Raw genomic sequence first — 8947 nt, 5'->3', positions numbered from 1 at the left:
GAATCCTATAAGTTAGGGTCGTAAAACACTAATTTAAAGTTCATATCAAAATCTTTAATCCAATTAAATTAATTGTGTCTAGCATAATAAAGTCCGAAAAAACACAAAAGAATAACAAACTTCATTGCAAATTCAAAAACATTAATTACAACAAAAAAATTTTGCAACAACATAGGTGTTGTCTAGTGTATTATAGCCAGAATATATAGGATATAGTGATGGTCGTGAAATAGTAATTGAAACTTCATATCAATATATTTAATTCAATCAATTTAGTTATATCTTATATAAAATGGTCCGAAAAAACCCAAAAAAATAACAAATTTCATTGCAAATGCAAAAACTTATTAATAACAAAAAAACAATTTGCAACAACGTTGATGTTGTTTTGCATACTGTAGGCAAAATCCTATAAGAAAGAGTCGCAAAACACTAATTCAAAGTTCATATCAAAATATTCAATTCAATCAAATTACTACAATTATATCTAGTATAAAATAGTTCAAAATAATTTTATGGATTTTTATATCCCAAAGTCCAAACGAATAACAAACAATAAAGCAAATATGAAAACTTAATAATTATAAAAGGAAACAATTTGCAATAACATCGGTGTTGTCTTGTGTACTGTAGTCAGAATCTTATGAGTCATTTAATCATTAAATTAAAACGAATATATTATATCTAATATTAAATAGTCCAAAATAATTTGAGGGACTTTATATCCCAAAATTGAAATTACTTCTTGTATACACGAGTTTGTTTTTCTATCCAAAACTGATTAAAGTGGATGCTGCCTTAAAGTAAACTATCCTTTGCCCTATGTTAATTTTATAAGCTAATTATTTATTTGCAATACAGTAATTTGTGTGAAAGATATATAAAATAGCGTTAACTCTACTTAGTATTGAGAACAGTTTCACAGTCTGGAAATGTTTTATTTTAACAAATGGCATTAATGATATTTCATGAATTTGTTTATTAGTACTATTTTATTAAACAATAATTTCTTCAAGTAACACGGAAAAAAGATACACTGCGGAGCAATGATTTGGTTCAGATTTGGGTTCAATGTGGAATATATATCTAAAATAAAAGTGAAACATATATAATAAAATCATGTGATAATCCATACTGAAGCGGTGAAGCTAGAATTTAATATAAATAATAAACAAGAAAAATATAAAGTTGTCAGCAGAAAGTAAAAACCACATTTTGAAAACAAGTATAAAACAGATATATATAACATATTAACATATTGCCATATGTTTGTGAACCATATCATTTCAGCAAAGAAAATCGATATCATTTTTTCAAAAAACACAACTACCATAATTATGAGTATAGTCAGGAAATGGTACGGAAAGGGTGGTGTTTGCAAGATTTTTAGAGTAAAGAGTGAAATTAAGAAAGAAAAAAGTATTATTTAAATGGAGTAATAAATTTAGCATTGTTCGTTTAACATCTGTCACTATGCCATTTACTAAATAAAAAAAATGATCTTAATGATAGTAAATGTATTACCTACCGGTCGTTTATTATACATTATTATGTCATTTATTATTAAAAAATTTTTCAATTATCATTCAAACTTACCTATACATAAATATGCTCATAATTTCCTCATTGAGAATTACACTTGCGAGGGGTGAGGTGTATGGTGTAGGTTAGGTTAGGTTAGGTTACTGGGGCCGTCCGAAGACTCACTTAGACTATGAGGTCCATTGTGATACCCTAAGAATTTGACACCTGTCCCTATAACCACTTGGTATTGGCTACAAAGCCATTGACACGAGCTATGGAAATAGAATCTAGCTCTCTTAATGAATAGAAAAAGTGCGAGTAGGATAGTCTATGTCTTGCGAAGGCAGGACACTGTAGCAGAAGGTGTGTTGGTGCAAGGACAGTGTCTTATTTTAAAATACTATTTCGGCCACACTTTTATGGTTGAGGCACTGCCCCATATCTTTTTCTTAGCTATTCCCACGATTATAATACGGTTAGAGAAAGCAAAAAAATTTATCAAATACTTTTTTTAGGCATAGGTTTAAGTCTTTGTAAAGAAAGGTTCTCTGCAACTTTAGTTAGGAATAGAGTGTTTTGTAAAGTATATAACAAGTACTAAATATAAATAATGCATAGCAAAACTTTTATCTTAAATACATATTTTTTTGTGGCACTAACTTTCTGAGATTTTGACGAACTCATCTTTAATTTGAGGCGGTACCAAAAAATTGAACTCGCTTTTTAAAGTTTTGGTGAAGTCGACTTAAATTCGAATAGATAACAAAAATATAAAGTCGACGTTTTAAGTTTGGATGGCTTCAAATACCAGCTGTATTTATTAAGTTAATACAATCTATACAGAGTTTTGAGATTAAATTAAAAAGTTTATGTAAGTTAAAGTCTATGTGGACCATATAACACACTATACTACAATTGTGTTCTAATAAAAATTTGATATCTTTAAAAACTTTAATGTCACATTAAGACATATACTTAAGTATAGACATATGTTCATAAATAACGAATATGACCTTCAGTTTTTATGAAATCAATTTTATCTTTTCAATTTACGGTAATGCATAAGATTTGAAGTTGTAAGTGTGGCCCCATATATTATAATTTTAAGTGCCTTGCATTGAAACTTTTTTTTTCAAACCTGAAGTGGTGATATAATTGATATCATATAACAATTTATTGATAATATTTTCAAATTTCAATTTCTTCAAATGTGAAATATGAAACCATAAGAAAAATTTGAAATAAATTTAATTAAATAATTAAAATTTATCTATAAACTGACATAGATACTTTGGTATATGTGTGCATAAAAACAATTCTCTTAGTAACCGTACAGATAATTATTAATAGAATGAAGCCAATTTCAAAGGGAAGCAGTCGTATGAGGAGCTATCAAATAACTTTCAGTTATTTTCAACTAATATAGGCCAGTCTAAGGTTTCAAATTACCCACTTGTTCTACATTTGAAGTAACATGTAATTAATTGGGTTAGACTTTTTATTGTTTACGTTTAAGTAGAACAATTTTTCGTATTAAATTACAAAATTTTTTATTAGAGTAATCCAAATAATTTTTGTAAATTGATATTGCGAATTCATCGAAAAGTTTATGCAATTCATTGATTTATTACAAAATTTATTACGTATTTTACTTAAAGCAATATTATTATTTAATGACATAATTAATTATCTATATAGCAAATGTTTATGTCATGATGAATTTATATTGCATTATTTATAACACTTTCACCTTAAAGTTTGTATCTCTAATTTAAGTGCATTTTTATTATAAATGAAAAAATTTAAAGTACAAAAATGCATTATTCACACAAACTAAAGTTAAAATTGAGTCAAATATAGAAGAAACATTATCTTATCGAACTAGAAATTCTATATAATAAAAGCTGTAGGAGCAGATACATTGAATTTTATATTACATAAAAATAAAAATAATAAATTCAGAATACAAATAAAATATATTCAAAATTTTTAAAATGTAAACAATATTTCTTTATTAACAATTTTTTTTCTTAGTTTTTATTATGATTCATTACTTAAACAATTCTGTAATTTATTTTCAACTCACGCAGATAAACACATTTTAGTTTATAATAATTCTTGGTTTATTGTTTGGATCATGACTGTTAATTTATGAGAAATAATATTCGAAATAGTTTTATAGTAATTAAAATTTTCATTAGTTTGTGCAACACATTTTATATTACATTTTTTTGGATCTTGATACTGTGGAAACAAATCATAAGACTCGCAAAGTGGGAAGATCTACGTTAATAAACTAATACAAAAGAGCAACTCATAATACTGCAGCATTGGGCATAAATCTATAATAATTTTAGTCACTGACTATATTCTTGTGTCAGTATAAATGAATATAGATTTTAAATTAGCTTAGTAGTTATAAAGTTAGGTTATGGTGGTGATTCTTTGAATGCATTAAGGTTTTTCGATTTATTTTATTGCCTTAAATGCATTGAAGATTTTAGAACCAAATCAAACTTTTTAGGAACCGCATAATATTCTTGCATATATGAAACTATAAATAATTATTTTTATTTTGTGTCTTTATAGACTTATTTTTCGTCTATAAAATAATTATCATAAAATGCAATATAAATTGTCAGTTCTTTTTAGTCAGTAAAACATTGTAAAGTTCCCTTTCTCATATTTCAGCTTCATTGTTTCAATGGAATCATGTTTGATAACCCAGAGCTGCAGTTTTAAATTCTAAACAATAAGTATTCATATGCCAACAGATTGTTCAATATTCTAAATATTTATTATAATTGCTTCGAGATATTGTCTTTAAACTCTTTAACGAAATTTGTACTCCCTTTATAGATAACTCAAAGTGGATATCCTGAAGCAGCATACCTGACTTTCACTTTAAGTCAGTTATGGTTAATAATGGTTAGTTAATTTTATTTATTGTGTTTTCGATACTGTATTTAGTTACCAATCTACGGTAATCACCTTAAAAGAAATGTAAAGACTAGTATGCAAAAGTATCACAGGTCATTAAAAAAAGTTGCACCGATGCATTGGGATTCATCGCAGAGTAGAAGAATTCTACTTATTACTTTTATACAAAAATTTGCATAGGCTGTTGCATTTTGGCTTCGAAATATATCTGATATCTGATAATATTTCAAATAAATGCAATTTTGGAAAGAAATTCCAAATTAATATGATCAATACAGAAAGTTAGGTAGTAAATCTTTATCTTTAAAATCTATAAAATAATAAATGGATCCCAAATCCGATATACAGATGGATCCAAACTTTGTTTCCAAACAGCCTTGGCACAGGTGAATATCCAACTATATTTTATAATTGAATCGTAAAGATCGATATTATGTTCTTATTTTTTAAATGTGTACAAATCGAATTTATTGATCTCCATAATATCATCACTACATAATGCATATTTATTGAATATGACGTCAATGATAAGTGGTCATATATAACATCTATTTATTAGTTATTATGACTTAGAACTGAAAAAAACATATTGGAACGAGATCAAGGAAAGAAATTTTAATTTATGGGTTAATCAAAACTGACAGAACAATATAAGCCGACAGAAGCTATCCACTGTAGTCTTCAATGCAGCCGACCGCTAAGTGCAGCTGCCTTAACGTGACGGAAGACTGTCAGTGAAGAGATGAAAGCTGCTGGATTTAATTGGAACTAAATTTGCCAAGTTCTAACAAAAGAGACAGATTTAGAAAGATGTATATTAATGTATATTATTTTATATTTTCATTTACCAATTTTTACTTCACGTTAAAAAAAAATTTCTTTTTACCTTATTAAATCTCTATTGAGAATCCTATGTTATAACATTGGTGTGAATTTTAAAGTAGGCGGTTTAATATTTAATCGATTTAACAATAAGTTAAAGTACTCCGCACGATATATATTTCTGATATATGTTTTTATATTATATTGCTTATGAATATACAATACGTTACCCTACGAAAAGATATATTTCATTACGAAAAGTTATATTATCGTATTTAGTTATATTACTTTGGTAAAGAGATTTCGAAAAGTATTGAACTACAATAACAGAAATTCTTTTTATATTATTTTAATTAATTGAATTTTTGGCTGATCATACAACTGTTTCGAGTATTGCCAAACAGTCTTGGAATTATTTTTATATTTCTTATATTTAATTTTTCGCAAGTAATTTTTTGAGACTGAGAGTACCACAGGTTGAACTTGTACTCAGCCAAATTTAAAGCTCAGAGTCAGTGTTCATTACTCAACTGACCCAGTTCTGTGAATTTGCTGTGAAATTTTTATTAACAAATTCATTTGTTGTGTTTATATTAGAACGAAATCATAAATCAGTTGAAGAAAAATTTAATTAATCAATTATATTTTTATTTTTAATTGTTATATTTTATTAATGAAGTTATATTACTTTGTAAAGCCAATGTGATAATTGCACTAAATTATTTCAAAAGTATCGCAACTTCGGTAACTAACGTTTTTCAATTGTTTTCTTTTTCCCCCATACTTTCTCTCACCTTCGCTCTCCGTTATTAGAAAAACTATCGCAGATGTGATTTGTCGCAGCAGTGTTAAGTAGATACTATCTTTTTTTAGTACACAATAAAAAAAATAGAAACATAAAGCTATACCTAAGTCTTTAAGATATTGTAGTCTTTAAGATATCGTAGTCATCAATTAGCTTCAGTAAATAAGCATTTTATAGTTTGTATTTATATAAATAACTCTAACTTTATATAACCCTAAGTTCAGTACTTACATGATCTCTTTTTCGTCGAAAAAAGAATGTTCTAAACATATTGTTATTTGATAATTTTTTATATAACATAAAACGTTTAATATATAAAATAAGTTATAAAATAAAAAATCACTTTTGTGCAATTCGTTGGTCAAAGGATTCGCTTTTAAATTAATTAAATAATTTTTGCGAATAATTTTTTTAATAAATTAATTTAATTAATTAGTTAATTTTAATTTATACAAGTATATTTGTATTATAAATTAAATGAAATAATGTAATCCGAAATTAATAAAAAATATTTGCATTAATTTGAAGTGAAATGCCACACGCGAGAACTTCGCTTACTGAAACCGCAAACGTGTAACTGAAACTGCTACCGCTACCGCTTATTAGCCGCATGCCGTGCTGAGAATTAAGTTGACAGATTTTTGGTTACAATAGGCGATTGACGGACGGCTCGCCTCCACCGCTGTTACCGGGGAGCCCGGATTCCCCACTTGGCTGTGCTCGTATATAACGTTTTTGCATACGAACGAACTGATTGCCGTACAAAAAAGGCGCCAACAAATTAATTGCTAATGACTTCTGCCAATAAGGCGAAGATACGAAACGGTTTGCGCACAGAATTCTAGTATGAAATTTTATTTAAAACCTCTACGAAATTTTGAATAGGAAAGCCATATTTTTCCATTTATAAAAATTTATTTCATATCGTTCGATATGTCAAGATTTATATCTATTTATCTGTCAATATTTATATCTCGGCAATGTTCGTTTTGTGTAAATATTTCAGTTTTGTTTACTCTTGTTTTTGGAAATTTTTCACAATTTAATTTAATTGAATTTATTTTTATTTATATTTTTAGATACTTTTGCATTCGTTTCTTTGCTTCACTGAGTTTTTTTTTTTTTTAGCTAAATGTGTGAAATTGCTTTGTGCGGCAATTTTGTGTTAATTTCTTATTTAATGAATCAATTAATTAAATTTTTTTTATTATGAATGGAAATTTGGAATAACTTTCATTGCATTTAATTAAATTTCATTTAAATTTTATTTGAATGCTAAATGTTCATAGTAGCTTAAAAAGTTGTAGTTTTTGCAGATTTTTAACAAGTGAAGTGTGATATTTTACGGGTCTTAAAATAAACCCACTATAGAAATTAGTTTTGAATCTTTTTCTGTTTACTAAAACGATTCTAGTTATTTTCCTGAACTACCTCGAATTACTTTTTTAATATATTTTACACTGAAGATGGTCTACGCAATGAAAGCGAAAGATTTTTAATTGTAATGTAAATATAAAAATTAAAATATAATAAAAATTCTTAACACAAATTATTAAGTGTAATGTTTAATAATTTTTTTATAATTTCATGTTTTTAATAAACGACCTAAACTCTAAGCTAATCGGTAATTAGTAATTCCCCGAACTTTGTCTGCAACAATATATTTACATGCTTTAAAAAATTACGTTTAAGGAACTATGGCAGTTAACGTGAAGATCGATTTTTAATCTATTTTTTTACGTAAAAAATTACGTCTAAGGAACTATGGCAGTTAACGTGAAGATCGATTTTTAATCTATTTTTTTTATTACAAATAAAAACACGCAAACGCTCTTCAGCAGTTCTGTAATATCCTTCTTGTCATCCGGATACCATATTACATTCTCTAAAATTCATTTCTTTCATTCTGCAACTGTAATAAAGAATTGATGGGTTGTGGTGTAATAGATTATGAAATCAAAATACTCTGCAACATTATTTTAAATCCCTACATATTAGATGGGAATCATATTTTTATCATTTTATTATCCAAAAATGTAACATTCTTTGAAATTCATTTCTTTAATACTTCAACTGTAATAAAGGATATGTTTTGATGCTATAGATTATGAAATGAAAATGGTCCTTAGCAGAAATTAATTCAAAAATTTCAAAATATCACTCTAACGACGATGTTTCAAGTTACGTGATATGATAATAACTTTGATAATGAAATCTTACTATTCAAACATCAAGTAGAACATCAAGGTTAAACCCTTTAACCTTTTAAACAAAATAAATAATCACCCTAAGAATCTTAAGCTCTGCTCAAAAATATTTAAGCTTGGACGGGCAGATTTGCTGATATCCGTTCTGTGATACTTTAATATTGATTCGTAAATATTTCCAGTGTCGATCATGTAGGGAGTACCCAGAGAAAAAGTAAAACCCCTAGCTATTGTCAACTCTAATAAACCACAATTTATGATATACTCCTGATAAGTGGGAGACGTATCGAAAATGATAAAATAAAACCGACAATACAATACAATAGGTCATTAGTCAGTTACCGCCAATGCCGAAAAAATTGGTATGCATTTCTATATATAACTTCTTATAGTTATATATACTATAACTTATACTGTACACCCAATGTTAATCAACACGAGACTAAAGGAAAAGTGTAATTTTTTAAAATGTTCATTGTCATTATATTCTTAAATTTCTTGTTGACATTAAGTGGACACGTAGAGAACCTAAATATATACTTTATTAACCGGATTGTTAAAAATAAAAATATTTCTTTAAAATAATTTTTTACAGTGAAGTCATTTATGTTAATGTAAGTTTGATTTCGGGTGAGACGTATTCAAAAAA

The sequence above is a fragment of the Teleopsis dalmanni genome, chromosome 2 (genome assembly GCF_002237135.1).
Source record: "Teleopsis dalmanni isolate 2A chromosome 2, ASM223713v2, whole genome shotgun sequence".
Classification (NCBI taxonomy): Eukaryota; Metazoa; Arthropoda; class Insecta; order Diptera; family Diopsidae; genus Teleopsis; species Teleopsis dalmanni.
This window is presented reverse-complemented; position numbering follows the sequence as displayed.